We start from the raw sequence: 16,970 nt of genomic DNA on the forward strand, positions 1-16,970 counted from the left end.
TGTCACAAGGAGATGGAGCTGCTTCGGGGTGCATCCTGCCGCCTGTTCCTAAGGTGTGGGAACTGGCCTTTAGTGAAGCAATCCAGAGCAGGGCATAGAGCCAATGGTAAAGCGAGGAAATGAATTTTCACATTCTTATTACCAAGTGGATAAGGTCAGAAGCTGGAGTTCAGGGGACGTGTCTATAGCTCCTCTAACTCTCATAGATTTACTAAGATGAAAGTTACCACTGAACCTTACCACTATGTATATATGTTTAATATCTGTCTTTTGAAATGCAGAAATAGTTTAAACGTTTCTTTGTCTATTTTCTTTTTTTTTTAATGCTACCCAGGGAAATATTTTCATATCATTTTTAAGTGGCCTGCCTCAATGTATATTTATTTCTTTTAAAGCAAAAAGGTTCTGGAAACTGTTTTTCTGTAGCTTTAAATGAGTAGGTGAGCAAAATCTATATGGGATGTAATTTTTGTTCAGTCTCTTTAAAAATACTTTGTTTTGGTACATTTGGTTGTGCTTGTGGGGAAAATAAAAACGCAGAGATCCTTATATATTTATGTTAAAGTAATATTTTATTATCTACATAAAACAGAAATGCACAATACCTTCATAGTTTGTTCTAATTATTGAAATATCTTTATTTTATTTTAAAAATAGTGCCAAGTTTTAAGGGGGGAAAACCCTAGACCTTATACTGACTGAGTTGAGTTGTGTGTAAAACACTTCCCTTCCTTTATACTTCGTAAAGTTTTGGAATAAATTTTTTACATATACTGCCAGGTTTCATGTTTATAACTTTCAGGAACTTTTTTTTTTTAAAGAGAGAATACTCTTCTGATTCACTTTTCTTTGCAAAAACTATCAGTCCCAAACCTTGCAGTCACTAAGCCTGTAGTATTCCATTGAAATGGTCATTGGGTTTGAACTTCAGTTTGTTTGCCATTTCATGGTCTGACAAAGAGGTGTTTGTCCCCTGAAATATCTGCAGTGCCCCTGCATCATCTTTCCAGGTTAGCTTTACCTTATCTGATTGTGCTTTTTTGGAGAGCATCCATGGAACTAGGTGGACTTTGATCTTTACCCACATGTCCTCACATAATTTGGGACCTACAGAACAGCAAGGCTTAGTAAAGATGATTATTCTTTTTCACAATTAACAAATATCTTTCAACAAAGAATGATTCTGACAATATGCACTATGTGTGTTTACAAAGTGATTAGAGGGAGGTCCTCTATATTGTTCCTGTGAGGCTTACAGAAAAAGATGGAATTTGCAATGGTTTATACAATAGTGTCTATTTCTCATCAGGCAAGCAAACAGGATCTGAAACAAGAAATGAAAATAAGAAAATAACATAGGGGAAAGACTCAAGACCAGGATGCTAATAACAAATTGTTTCAGATAGTCTTAGATGGAGCATCACAAGGTTTAAGGTTAGTGAGAAATCCAAGCAGTGTTGCATTAGTTTACAAGTTTGCTGATCTATTTAAAGTCCTCCTTGGAACAGTGGTTTGAGTATATATATGCCCATTCTGAAAGGTAGTTGCTGGGCTTATTACATCTGATCATCTTTTCTAACTCCTAGTCAATATTACACAGGTCCCAAACAGATTCAGCCAAATGATCTTATCAATAGTCTGAACAAGAAGTGACAGAAAGAAGAAGTGTTTTGTGACTGCAGTCATGCTGATGGGTAAAATGTTTAAGCTGGCTATAGATTTGAGTTCTGCATCAATATCCCCCTCCGTTGTAAGCAGAAAACAAGCAGCATCTGCCCTCTGCAGGGCATTTGAGTGGACCTTGAGAAGGCTTTTTTTGTTCTTAGCCACAGGGGCTACTGACTGGAAACCATCACGTGTTAAATGGACACGCCACGGTTTTGACCCATGCTGGCCGTTCAGACTCTAGAGCTACTTGGGCAGTTTTGATGCCCGTTTGGGGAGTGTATGGCATGCTAAGGTGAAAAACTCCATGGTTGCCACTGGGAGAAATTTGGGGGGCAGTCATCCCTAAAATGTTGACTAGCCACAACAACAAATCCTTTCGTTTCCCTAAAGACAATAATGCAGAACACGGCCATCCTGAAAGAGCTCCTGTGTTTCCTCCAGATAGGTCACTTTTAAATTTTATGGGGTAAGATGGGGAAGAAATGATCGTGTGGGAGAGTTATGCGAAGGTCAGATGGAGGGAGTGACCATAAATAATATTATGCTTGGCACTTCTAAACATTCTCAGTTCCCATGAAGTTACCTCCCTTATATTTCAGATTCAACAACAAAAGCACTCTTCTTCCCGTCCTGCTTTTGCCAGTGGGAACCACACACTGGTTGGCAAAATTTTCTGGTGAAATAAAGGCATTCATCTTTCTATCTTCTTATGTCTTCAAAAGCAACTAATAAAGAGGTGCAAGAGCAACAATGGGGAAAAAATGGCATGTGAGCACATTGGTACCTGCCCTTGTGTGTCTATATGCTGCATTCATTTGCCTTTCATTTGCCTTACTGTGGAAGCGGCTTGGATAGTGCTGGGTTGCAGGGTGAGAGAAATGATCTTTTTATCACTGGTCTCTGTGATTTGTCTTTGTTGATTTTTCAATCAGTTTATAGAACTCTGTTCTAGATTCTATTGAATTCCTAGACAAGTTAAAGAATGAGGTAAAAAACAGAGCTTGTACAGAAAAAGGAAGAAAGATGGTGAAGTGAGGGTCAAAGGTAAAAGTGTTTCTTCGGGTCTGCTTGTGTATTTCAGTGAGGCAAAGGGGACAGTGTTTATTGAAAATGAAAGAAAAAGATGCATCTTTGAAGTACTATGAATGAATCTTGACCGTATGACTAAACGGGATGTACAGCTAAATTTATACAAACATTTTCCCTGTTCAGGAAAGTTTACTTTTTCAGGGATGCATAGTCTCTTAACAGGGGGCAGATGGTGTTAGGAAGAGAACCAGGGCTCCTGGTACATATTGCCCCTCCTTGATTCAGGATGGGAAATAATGCAACAGTGGCAGGGGCTTGCCACTCCGCTAGCAAATCATGGAATAAACTTGCTCACCTTTGTAGAACTTGGCCCAGAGTTATTTCAATGACCCTTACGTAGATGTGGGTACAGAAGGGCCAGAAAACGGCGTTTTAGTTTTCTTTAAGGCTTTGCTTGGTTGTGGAGATAAAGAAAAGTCAGAATATTTTCACATTGTTCTTGTGTTTGGTGGGAAACTAGGAGATTTGTTTCCTCCTTTTTTTTTTAAGAAAAAAAGTTAATTAACTTTATCATGTAGTACTTTCCCTTTACCATACCAACAACTCTGCTTGGCTTAGCTATTAGAGGTTTTAGACACAATACCATATCCCATCAAAACAACCCTGGCCTCTCTTATTGTTCCTAGAATTCTGGTTGTTGATAACATTAAGATGTATTTCTTTTTTTTAAAATGTCTGAAATGTTATTTAATACACCAGTAAAAGTGCATCTATATCTTAAAGTTCATTTCTGCCACGTCTTTCTGAGTTTTTATAGCTCTTTGTCTGGGATTTGGAGGCGGGGGGTCGGGGGGGACTTCCTTACGCGGATCGCAGATGAAGAGCCTGGGCTCTGGAGTGGCCTGTGGCTGGCGGCAAACAGCTCTCTGCTCTCCGAATGGGGAGCTGTCATCTAGAAAAAAGAAGAAAATAAATGCCCCACAAAGACTCACTTGTCACTGATTTTAGAAAGACAGGGGAGCACTTGGACCCCATCTGAGCAATATGGAGGGGATTTTGATTGTTATAAATTGTATACGATTAACTCTCGGTGTGCAGAACGGCGGCGATAGGAAACCTCGCTGTGGAGTAAATTTGAATCTGCATCCATTTTGATTTGGAGCATCTATTTTTCCTCCCACCAGTGTTTCCTCTGGGTTTGTTGTTTAAAAAGAAGGAAAGAAGAAAGCCACACACAACTAAATATGGCCAAAGTTTGGCAGCAGAGTGGGAAAAAGAAAAAGTTTCTTGCGGGTCTGTAACACAAATTAGCCATTGTAAATCACTGGGCTTTACGGTTCGGGCAAAAAATCCTTGTGGAAAGTGTTGGGAGTTCTTTCCCTCCTCCTATTAAGAAATCTCATCCCGTCCGAGGATTTTTATGTTCCACAGCACAGGATTCTGGAGAGAACGATTTGACATTAACAACTTTGGGTCGTTTGTTTGCTGCCCTAACAATATTCCTTCCAAGTTGTGACAGCGCCTGGGCCAGGCAGGCTAGTGTGCTGCGCGCGGGCGTCGGCCCGGCACCCGGCGCACGGGAGACGCCCCAGCCCCGCTGCGCGCCCCCCACCTCGGGGAGCCCGGCCGCCGCGAGGAAGGCCCAGGCAGTTCGGCCAGCCGGCATGGTTGGGGGTGGGGGGGACCGAAGGAAGACGAGCCCGGCTCTTCCTTGACTCCAGCCCCGGCCTTCGCTCCCGGACGATGAACTGCCCCTGAGTGTTGGCCAGAGATGGAGATTCTCTGCGGCTCCCGCTGCTCGGGCGCCCCGACCCCTAGGGGGAGGGTGGACAGCCCGGACCTGCTGGGCCGTTCCAGCACTCTCCCTTTCCAGGCAGACCCTGGGAGGCGGAGGGGGGTCGGCGATTGGTGGGTTCGCCTACCCCAGGCTGAGGGGTAGAGCTGGTGGTCAGAAGAAGGAGGGCAGATGCCCTGGGTGCGGCCACCGCCCCCGGGGAAGTTGTTCCTAGTCGCGGTGAGTTGGCGGGGCCTCTCTGGGGGCGCGCGTGGCCGGGGCAGAGATGCGATGGGGCACAGAGGCAGCTAAGTGTCGAGGGTCCAGGGGCGAGTGACTCTCCTAGCTTTCTGCCTGAGCGGCTTTTCCGCTTGACTCTGCAAAGTTGGGCCCAGGACATGGCTTTGTGCTTGAGAGAGGCAATTGTGGGAGAAGGAGCCCCAAGAGAAGAGGGCAGAGGCGGCGACTGCAGGAAAACTGGGGAGGAAAAAAGCTGCCCGCGAAGTAGATAATTTGGCCTTGTCCTGTTTGTCTATTTTGGGGGGAGAGAGGGTGGGGAGATGGGGAGGGTCAAGGAATGTAGCAAGGGAGCCGAGAGCTGGTGAGCGAAGTTCGGAGCGTGTTCGCTTCAGCCCACACCCATCAGACTTGTGGCTGCTCCCGACCTCAGCTGCCTGCCTCCAGTGGAGCGGAACCGAGTCTCCCAGCTCTGAAACTGGGAGGAAAACGAACCTCTGAATCCTCGGACACCGATCTCTCCCTGCTGGGCCTAAAGTCGCTCTTACGTCTACACAGGAGGAAAGTCAGTTCCCCAGCGAAGGGAACCTGGGAGCCCCTCTGGGCACCCCATCGTCCCAAGTCAGAGCTGAGGACAGCGAGCGGGGAGGGGGCCGCGCCGCACCACCCGAGGCCTGGGGCTCTCCTCTGGGGTCTGGGTACCCGAAACCCAGGCGGATGCCCCCCTTGGTCCCCCAAGGCCCCTGGGAAGGGTCGCTTGGTGGGAGGAAATCACTCAATTCTTAAAACCCTTGTCGACGGGCGCTGGGAGTTCTAGCAAGGCCTTCCGCCTCCAGAGGAGGGGAGGCCCAGCGGGGCACTGGGGCTCTTAGGGACTGGGGTGCGCGGCGGGGCCACTGAGGTGGGAAGCTGGCCGAGGAGGGGTGGGAAGGCGGCCAGCGCAGAAGCAGGGATTCCGGCGCGGCGCAGGTCTGGGCTGGCGCCCGGCCCAGCCTCCGCCCAGCGCGCCGGGCCTCCTGCTCTCTCCCGCCGCGCCCGCCCGCGGCCACTCACCGGGCCCCGGAGCCAGCCCGGGCGGGGACGCACGCAAACAAGGATGCTTCTATTTACTCGCCTCTGCCTGTGGATTTCTAAGACATTCAGCAGGCACAATCATTAAACTAATTTGTATTTGATTGTTTGGGCGGACGGAGGGTAGTTTTATTGCGCTAAGCATTCAAGCAGGCACGCATCGCTGATTACCAGTATACATTAAATAAAGTTGTTTGTACACATTGTCTTACCACATATAGGCAGAGGCTTATTATTCTAATTACTCTAATTAGTGCATTGAAATGTTTTCTACTTGATTTGAGGAGACAGTGATTAGTTCTATTACTTCTTTTAACTCGTATTTTATGGAAAACTGTTGGTGCATGTTCAAATTACTTTATTTGCCCCTGGAATATAACTCTGACCCAAACGCAGTGAACTGCACGGCCCTTGCGGGGCCCCAACTTTGATGTGGGCCTCGGCTTGGAAGAGGCGTCTGTTATTTATTATTTCCCTCCCACCCGCGCGGCCGCGTCTCCCAGAGCTGGGCCCGCCGCCCCCGCCCCATCCTGCGTCCCAGATGCGCGCCCCGCACTGGCCGACGGACCCGCGTCCCTGGCCCGCTGCCCCGCTAGTTCCCCGGTTGGGATTACTTTTAAGAGACGCCCTTAAGCATATTTCCCGTGAATCTGTTTCTTGAGCTTTAATGTTACTATTAATTGATAAGATCAGCTCATCAAACATACTATTTCGGTAGGGAATTGTAATTAAAACCTTAATCCTGTTTGAGACTTTTTTTCCTTTAAATTCCTTTTTTCTTATGGAAGGGGTGCAAAGTTCACTATAAAAAGTATTATAACAGGGAGATTAATTCGTTATCTAAATAACAATCTTTGCTATTGATCCAACGTACTTTCTCCACCTTTTGTTGGTCGGGGAGGCCCTTAGAAAGGAGAATATGACAAAACAGATTTGGAGCGAGCCCCACACACTGCGATCCACTTGGCAAAGCCAGGGGGTCTGCGGCCCTCCCCGCTTAACCACAATCCGAGGAAGCTCCCGAGGTGGGTCTTGGGCGGCTTCGGCGAAGCCACGGGGAAGCGCCGGGTCAGAGCCGCAGGCCTGGGAGCGGGGCCTCCTCGGTGATCCTCTCCCCTGGCAGAAGGAGATGTGCTCAGTTTCTAGGTAAATATTCCACCGGTTCTGCTTTTACTGTTAATATTTAAACTCGGATTATCCCATCTCTAAATGCGCGTTCCTAACCTTTGCCGGTGGCGGGGATGTAATAAACCCTGGCGGGGCCGGGGCGTTCAGCCTAGCCCGATCTCTGCCGCCGCCTCCCGCCTCCCGCCCCCCCCCCCACGCCGCCCCGTCGGCTCCCCCCCCCCCGCCCGCCCTCCGCCCCCCTCCGCCCTCAGCGAAAGCCGCGCGGGAATGAAATCAGCGCCTCCCGGCAGCTGACGGCTGAGCATCCTGGGCGCTCGCAGGCTGGGGGGAGGCCGCCCTTTATCCCGGCCGAGGAGTCCTCCCGGGCTGCAGATGGACTGGGGCAACCCCGCGGCGTCCCGGAGGAGAAAGCGCTCGGCTTCCCGGATGCGGCAGCCCCCAAATGGCGGGTGGGAGGCGGGGAGGTTGGGCGGGGTAGCTGGTGTGATGGTGGGGATCGGAGCCTCTCCACATCTCTCTCCCCTCCTCGCTCGCCCTGTTTAAAAGAGGTCGTGGCCCCAGTTTGAGAAGAAACCCAAGAATTTCTGAAGCGAAGAGGAGCGTCTGTGCTCCTTGGTCAGCTCAGTGGTCCGAGAGTTTCTTCTTTTCTAAGAGCTTCCCCCAACTCACACCCTCCTTCTTCCCTTCTAACAAAGTCCTCTTCCCGCACTCACAGACTTGTTATGTAACAGTCTCCCAGGCGGGTTTAACGAGAATAAAGGCCACCCCAGCCCCACCCCTCTTTCCTTTCCCTTCCCTCCTTCCTCCCCCCTCCCTTCCCCCGGTGCATCTGTTCTCCAGGACTTTCTGTCCTCGCACCCAAGACGGCCGCAGGCCTTAGCCGAGTAGAACTTTGGCGCCCCACAGTGGCATCGGCTCAGAATTACTCTGGGTTTTACAGCCTCCTAATCTGTTCCAATGTTTTGTTGAAGATCCAACTCTCCTTCCCTATCCTCCTCCTCTGCCTCCTCACTCTGCGTCCTTTCCCTCAACTACTAACCAAACGCTTGTGAAGGTGACTCTATGCATCTGACTCATACAAAGGTTTCTAAACATCCAGTTCTAGAAACTAAGTAGTTTCTAAACCATTCGGTTCCTAAAACTGCGTCTGCGAAGACCATACAGGCAACACCAGAAAAGTTCCCCAACAAAGTTAAGAGGAAAGCGAGCTCCCCCCAGTCCTTGGTTCCTGCACGTTTGGACTGTGGTGGGCAAGTCTTCAGTCTCTCAGAGAAGCCCCAGCTTTTCAGGGCCATCAAGACCAGAATATCAGGCTAGAAGCAATGGTTAATATCAGGAAAAAGGGTGTCCAGTAAATGCTATTTTAACTCAACCTAGGTTTCACCTGTGATTTTTTCCTATCTAGTAGGTTTGTTCAGTTTTAGGGTTCAAAAGAGAGTTTCCATCTGTAAGTTGAATAGAGACCCATCCATGAAAGAACTTTCCAAAATAGGGGAAACATCTCTCCCGCTCCCTCAACACCTACCAGGGGTGTCAATTCAGCAGGCAGAGCTGAGCTTTGCTTTCTTCAGGGCCCAGTGAATTAGTCCCTCTTTCACTCTGTAGGCCATTTTCACCATGGATGGCGATTTTCCCCTCTGCCTTCTCCCAAGTAACATGACAAGGAGGGGGAAGAGGAGAACAAGGGTCTGGAGGTACTGATGGACTCGGACCTGGGCCTGCAGTCAGAACACCTGCATTTGTGCACCAGCTCTGCACTTCTCTGTGAGCGACCTGAGGGAGTCACTTGATCTCCGAATCTCAGTTTCTTGCTGTGCAGACTGTGGTTAATACCACTTCTTTCTTTCCAACAGGATTTAAGTAAGGCTCAAATGAAATAATGTCCAGGAATGCATATAAAGTGCGAGTCTAATGGAAAGGGCTCTTGTTGCCAACTCCAGTGGAGGCTTCTGCTGTGACTGTCCAGCAAGAAAGGTTTTTAACTTAAAAACAATGACGCAGTCTTATGTCTACCAGAGTGGGGGAAGAGGAATGCAGGGACGGCCATCTCAATTGCATTATCCAGGAAAGGCATCACCAATTCTGATTTGCTTTAAAACCGGGCTGCCGCTGCATGTGATTTTTTTTGTATTTAGGATGTTCAGGCCCTGACTTGTAGCTAAAACTGTCATGAGGGCCTCCAGCACCATATCCCAGGACTCCTGCAAACCACTCCATGTCTTTGACATCTTACAACCTCTTGACGTTTATTGCATCCTTCTCCAGGAGTCATTTATAGCAGCCCGCCTTAGTCAGGAAGGGAATACTGGGATCATACACTTAAAAACCAATCACACACACACGTAAAGTAGCAGCAGCAACAAGAGCACTAACCACCAGCAGCTCATCGTGAATAGATACAGGCCTCCCACCTGTGGAAAGCTCCAGCGCTCCAGGGCCACATCCAGTCCCTGGGCTTGCAAATAAAGACAGTTTGGATCCAACAGGCGCTCTGCGACACTCTAGAGTCCCCCGGGGAGGCGCTGTGGCGGAAGTCAGTCCCCCACTCCGGGGTACCCTCCGCCGCTCAGGGGCCCCATCCCACTCAGAGGATCCTTCCACCACCCTAAGGCCCCTTCCATCACCCTAAGGAGTGGCCCGGCCAGTGCCTCCTTTCGCTGGCCCCGGGAGGCCCCCCTTGGGGCGCGCAGCCGGGAGGGGCCGTGCCGGAGCTGGGGTCCCACGTGTGGGTCGGGCGCGGGCGAGGCGGAGTCTGCGCTCGAGTCCCGCGGGAGCCCCGAAGGCGCGGGCAGGCCCGGGGCGCCCGATGTGCAGGCGGAGCGTGGCTCGCCCCGGGCCGCTCAGAGCTGCACTCCCTCTTCCTGTTGGTAACGTGGGGCGGCCGGGGCTGGGCCAGGGCCAAGTTTTACAAACACTTTGTCTCCCCAGGAGTTCAAGTGGGGAGGCGAGAGGCAATCGGTCGGGGGCCGGAGCCGCCACGCCGAGCGGAGCATCGGGGGCCCCAGCATCCCGCATCCCCGGGACCCGGAGAAGCCGCCCCGCGCAGACGAGGAGGTGGCCCGGCCGGGAAATAACCTGAGGTCCCGCGATCCGCTCCCCGGCGGCCCCAGTCGCGATCCAACGGCTCTCGCCTAGATGGTTTCCTTCTGAACGCCTGGAGGCCCCTGAGGCTTCCCTGGTCCCGCCGCGCCACGATGGGGGCAGAGGGGCTGCGGAGGCTGCCGAAGGCCGCGAGGGCAGCGCGCCTTGTGCGCGGGGAAGGGAAGCGAGAGGGCACCCGGACGGCCTCTGGGCGGGAGCCAAGGACTGCACACTAGATGCACTGTCACCTGTTTGCAGGAAAAGCCAAAACACTAGCCCCAGGACCGCAGGACTTCTACCAAGCGCATGGAGTCCTGAACCAAGATGTGTGGGCACTGCTTCCCGCAGCAAGGCGTTGCTAATGCCTGGACGTGAACCCACACGCGTTTCCCAAAGGACACACCCACTTTCCATTGATTAGGATCCTTAGTTGGAGTAATCAAATTAGGAAGGGAAAGGTAATTTAGCACTCTTTTTGTTAAAAAGAGAGAGAGTGCTTTGGCAGAAAAAAGAAACTGGAGTGGGCCCTCTAGGTAGGAGGTGACTGGCCCAAGGTGAGGCGGGGAAGCAGGAAAAGGCAGAGGGTGATCTGGTTTGGTCCCTGGGCCACAGCACTGGAGCCGGCACCCGGCTTGAGAAGGCTGCTAAGGGAGCCTCCTATGGAGTTAATTAGTAGAGGGTCTTGAAGAAGTTTTAATTAGATTCGAAAGGCAATTAAGAGCCATTGTAGAAGAGTGATCCGAAGAATATCAGGCTTCAGGAAGGAAGAGAGTCGGCGCAGAGCATTGGGTAGGTCTGCGAGGACAGAAAGCAAGAAAGTTAGCTGGGGACCTGCGGGAGGGCCCGGACTCCACAGTGGTCGGAGAAGTCTGAAAGAGACAGCAGCTGATGGAAAGGAAGAAGAGAATGGTGAGGCCATGACTACACCTGGGGGGGAATCAGGATAGAGAAATGGCCCAGGATAGAGAAATGGGAAGCAAGGAGAACTGCAGAAACTGTGTTCAGCTTCAGATGTGCTACTTGCACTAGTTTCTCCCTCCTTCTCTCTCTGTCTCTCTGTCTCTCTGTCTCTCTCTCATACACACACACACACACACACACACACACACACACACACACACACGAGTCTCATGAAGCCATCAGGATAGCAGCTTTCTCAGCGATATTTGTCCGTTTATTGAAACTACCTCTAAGGCAGACCCTAGTAAAATCAACTTAATTTCAATTCAAGAAATTTTTATTAAGCACCTACCTACCATATGCGAGGCTCTTTCTTAGATGGTGTTTCTGTAACTAGCTGGAGAGAATAGGAAGGAAGAGAAAATGAACATAAATCAGAGACCGCACATTTTTCATACGTAGTAGGCGGGATCCACGGGCTGTGAAACCTTTACAGAAGGACCACAGCCAGGCTTCCTGTAACTTCCCAGAAGGAGGCCTGCTTGAGCCATATCACTTCTTTTTTTATGTATCTTCTACCATATATTTTCATCCAAATCTTTATTTGCTTCCAAGGGAGTTAAAGAAAGGAGTCTATTTTAAAGAAATTTAGACATCCGTTAAATTTCCTTCCTTAACATGTTAAGTCATCTAAAACTAGGAGGGGTTAGAGTTGGGGATATTTGTTTACATTTAATACTACTTCCCAATTAAAGTGCAGAAACCCCTTTCTAAGATTTCCTAGCCTTCAAAAGATAGGAATGGTATACTGGATTACTTTTTGTTAGGAGGAAAGGCAGGCAATTTGAATAGAGGCCAATGGAATACAAATATGTCAATATTCTCTTGAATACAGTATAAAGGAACTGAGACTGCCTGACTTAAACGACAGAGCACAAACTTCCTTCCACATCATATCTTTTCCTCTTTTGCATGCCACTGATAGCCAACCTTACAGTGGTTCTTTTTTTTTTTTTTTTTTTTGGCCTGACCAGGTATTGAACCTGGGTTCACGACCACTGGACCACCAGGGAATTCCCTGGTGGTTCTATTTGCTATTTCCCATTTAAAACCAAGCTAAGCGAGGACCTTGATTTTTTTTTTTTTCTTAGAAGCTTCCTAAGTAGTATTCGGAAAAGAACTTTTCACCTGAAAAATTTGTTAGAAGTTAATATTTGGGGGCTCTTGAGATAAAAATGAGAAATTATTTTCTGCAATATTTGTCAGAATAAGATGTAGTCCTAATATGTTAAGAGAAAGTTTTCTGGAGTACTTTCACAAGCACTTTTTTTAGATGTAGACATACTACTCCAAGCCCACCCCACTCCCTACAATATTTTACAAATATGTCATATAAAAAAACTTCTCAGGTGCAAATAAGTGGATGGGACAGGCTTTTGGCTCCGAGTTGGAAGATGTACGTGTACAGTGGAGCCTCTCTTCTTGTCATTACCATAATTAATTTGGAAAGGAGAGAAAAGGGTATTGTGAAATGATAGTGCATGGGGGCTGCATTATCAGAATAATCTGTATAGTGAGGCAACATTTTAGAAACCAATTTAAAAAATATTTCTGAAAGAGTTTCAGGTAGCGTAGATTTGAATGCTGTCTTAATCAGATGATAACTCTAATGGATACCCTTCTCTTTATAATTTTGCAGTATTTCATACAGAAAGATCAAAAGAAAAATATAACAAATACCTGCACACCTATCACACCATTTAAGAAATAAAACATTGCCAATACATTATTCACCCCTCAGTTATGGCTCTGTGATGGCCTTCTCCTCTCTTCCCCACCAGAGGTGACTGCTATCCTGAATACAGCTTTGCCATCCATGAATTTTAAAATATTTTTCTACATATTTTTTACACATGCATTTCTATTTTTTTATGTTTTAAAACTTCATATAAATGATATAAAACTTTTGAATAAACCACACTTCATAAAAACAATATTAAATATCTCAAATGCAAAAGGCATCTTGGGTACACTGCTATACTTTTCAGACTTACATAATGCAACATATTGGTTCAAAGGCCTGTATGGCTCTTCCAAACCAGTTATGTTTTCAAAAATTGAAGCTCTGCAGAGCAGAGTAAAAGGCAGAATTAGTCATTACAATGTGTTTTTGCCTTTTTCAATAGGAGCAAAATCTCTATATTTTACAAATTATCAGCTTGGTTGTGTATATAAGCCAAAGAAACTAGACTGGAATGTATGGGTACTTCTAAATAACTGTATGTCCCAACACTTGGCCCTTCAGAAATACGTACTTTCAAATAGAAAGCATTATTTTTCATTTGGAGTACTTTTATAAGTATTACATGGTTCAGGAAGGATTCTATTATATATATCAAGACAATTTGGAAATTAAAAGTGTACTCGTTTCTTTCTCCATTATAAATAAAAACAAGAGGGAGGTAGATTGTTTCCAAAGCTCGTCACACAGTAGCCCCCATCCGACACCCTTCCTGCAATGAGATTTTGCCACTCCTCCCATCAGGTGGTATAGTTATTCCCCCACCCCCACCATTCCTACCTAAGCTGGGTTGGTCCTTGCTGTTACCAAGAAAACGCGGCCATAGACATGACTCTACATGGCTTACAAGGTAAGTTTTAAACACCTTGTCACTTCTATTTTTGCACTCTTGGAACCTCTGAGGGGAGAGGAGAGATGAGATGCCTCAGCCAACAACCTGGCTGAGCCCAGACCCAGCCAGTCAGCTAGCCGAATGCAGCCACAAGGGTGCTCACACAAGATCAGAACTGCCCAGACCATCCACAGAATCGAGAGGAATCATAAATCATCATTGTTTTAAGCCAGACATTGTGAGGTGGTTACAACACAGGAATAAATAACTGAAAAAAGGTAATATGAGAATGGGCTTGTGTTATAGCTCAGGCACATTTGCGCGGTAAGGTGAAGTCGTAAGAAAATGTCCACAGAGGGAAGTCTTACCAGTTCTGCATCATAGTAAAACCAAATATTTTTTAAGTTCTTGGGGTGCCATTCCTGCCCAACTCACAGTCCTCCAAGGTATGTCTAATATGAACAGAGACTTTACACTAGATGAAATTTTTCACACAACCAGTCCAAGTGACTCCCTAAGCGTGTGGGGAGCCCTGAACTCCTCTGATATCAGTATTATTTATATTTGCCATGAGGAGTTTATAGTCCAAGTACACAAACACATACCAATTTCCAGAACAACAGAAACAGATAGGTATTATGTGTCAGTTGACTCAATTAGAATCCTTAGTTGGAGGAGAATTCAAAGCTAGGAAGACTAGGGTAAGAAAATGATTTAGCAGTGTTTAATAAAATGAGAAGACGGGGGGGCTTCCCTGGTGGTGCAGTGGTAGAGAGTCCGCTTGCCGATGCAGGGGACACGGGTTCGTGCCCCGGTCCGGGAGGATCCCACATGCCGCTGGGCGGCTGGGAGCGGCTGGGCCCGTGAGCCATGGCCACTGAGCCTGCGCGTCCGGAGCCTGTGCTCCGCAACGGGAGAGGCCACAACAGTGAGAGGCCCGCGGTGAGAGGCCCGCGTACAGCAAAAAAAAAAAAAAATGAAGAGACGGGATCTGGCAGGAAGAAGGGGGATGGTACTCTACAGAGGGAATGAATGGAAAAGACAAAGAGAACTTGCCGTTTATAGGAAATGGCTGGGAGGAGGAGTTGCTTATTTCTTTAAAATAGTAGGATCTGACTATTAGGGCGCTCCCATTTGCAGCTACTGAAATTCAATCAAACAGGCTTCTAAACCCTCAAAATCAAACAAAACCCAAAAGTAAACAAAAATGGGAGTTTATTGGATCAGACAACATAACCCTTCTGAAATGACTCAATCCCGGGGGACAAAAAGCACCAGCAGGACTGAGTCTGGCTCACTTCCTCTCCTGGCAGCTGAATGCATTCTGGTGACTGGAACTGCTGGCTTGAAGCTGTAAGTCTGTATTCTGTACAGTGAGGCACCCTAGCTCAAAGAGTTCCACCTGAGGCCCAGCACTAGTCTTATTGCCCATCTTTTTAAACAGTAAGTGTGTGTGTGTGTGTGTGTGTGTGTGTGTACAGGCGTCTGTAAGGAGGGTTGCAATGCTCTGGTCAGTCCTGAGTTCACATGCCAACTTCTAAAACAAAGGAATCAGCTGCATCCAAACCATATGTCCTGAGAGTCTGAGAGTTGAGAGTTCCTAAAGAAAATCAGGGTGGTGGTTCAGGAAGGGGTAATATGTGGCTTGAATAGACAAAATAAATGGAATAAAATAAAATAAAGTGTCTACTATAATCAATGTACTTTTAATACAGTAATACTTGTATTTTAATCATCTGTTGGCTATGACTTAAATTAAGGATACTTGGAGAGCTCTTTTTCTCTTCTATCTTGACTTAGCAACTTAAAGAAATAGGTTGTATCAATATTTGAGTTACAAAAGAGAAGGTTATTTGTCTCTTACCCTACTGTTTCCTTATTTCTTACTGTAGAGGTAATAGACCTTTCTAGGAAACTACCCTTAGAAGATTAAAAGATTTCATCTAAAAAATGTACTTATTTGAAATTCCACAACATTCTTAACGAAAAAATATTATCTGCATAATTACATTAAATGGCTTCTGGAATACATTACCACTAATGATGCTAATAGAGTTAGTCCAGATGCAAACTATAAAAACATCCATTATCTTTTGTCCTTGAAGGAACTTCAAAAATTGCTTTTTTTCTTGTAAGAAGCTTACAAATGTTATACTCTAATTTCTTGTATGTTGTTTTGTAAACTGTTCTACAGAGCCCCGATAACTCACAGAAGTTTCTGAAATGATTCTGAAAATATATCCCATAATTTTGTACTTTTTTCTGTGGCCCAATTTCATATGTAATTGATTTAATGTCTGTAGTCACCAACATATTTAAATATGATTTTTATTTTCCTTCCTAGCTTGTATTCAGCCTACAGATATTAGCACTATATACAACAGAAACATTTTCTACTATTTTGTAGGAAATAAATTGTTACCATTATTGGTAATACACAAAGTTGAAAATGGGTTTCATTGTGCATCAGTGTTATGTTAACTTATAGAATGTACAAAAAATGTCTGTAGTGATAAAGTAACTTGAATATTCTGGGTCTCAAGTTCATAAAAAAGCAAATGTCCTACAAAAATGACGTTTATTAAAAAGTAAAGTAGATGTTTGTAAGGTAGGCAAGAGCATGGCGATAGAAGAGTATATGTAATGTAAACTTCTGCTAGCCTTGAGTGATTGTATGATGTCATTATTACATACACAATATTCTGAATCTAGTTAATAAAATGTTTTTATTTTCTTGTACATAATATGTAGGTCATAAGCTTTTTTGGATTAGGCAGTGTTCTCCAGAGAAAGGATATATATGTATGTATGTATGTATATACATACATAAAGGAATTGGCTCATGGGATTATGGAGGCTGGGAAGTCCAAAATCTGTAGGGTGGGCTGACAGGCTGGAGACCCAGGAGGACCAGTGTTCCAGTTGAAACCCAAAGGTAGTCTGCAGTAGGAAGAGGAAGAGCCAGTGTTGCAAATGAAATCTGAAGGCAGTATGCTGGAGAAATTCTCTCTTGCTTGGGAGAGGCCAAGCTTTTTGTTAGATTCAGACATTCAACTGATTGGGTAAGGCCCACCTACCTTAGGGAGGGCATTGTTTTACTCGAAGTCCATCAATTTAAATGTTAATCTCACCCAAACACAAAGAATACACCCGGAATAATGTTTGACCCAAAAGCTGGGCACTCCACAGTGTCAAGTTGATGTGTACAATTAACCATTCCAAATGCACTCCTTGTCAACTTGGCATCCATACGTATCTCCTGAAACCATACTTATCTCCAAATAAAGACAATAAGAAGGTCACAATTCCCCCTAATATGATACAATTATTCTGCATACAACCAAAAATGCACTAGTCCTTTCCTGAGGAGAGGATGCAAAGTCCTTAGATGACATTTACTCTTCTTGATATCCTTAACTTTCCATACTACAATGGAAAGTTAACAATAC

Source organism: Mesoplodon bidens (genome assembly GCF_964165515.1).
Source record: "Mesoplodon bidens genome assembly, chromosome: 12".
NCBI classification, from domain to species: domain Eukaryota; kingdom Metazoa; phylum Chordata; class Mammalia; order Artiodactyla; family Ziphiidae; genus Mesoplodon; species Mesoplodon bidens.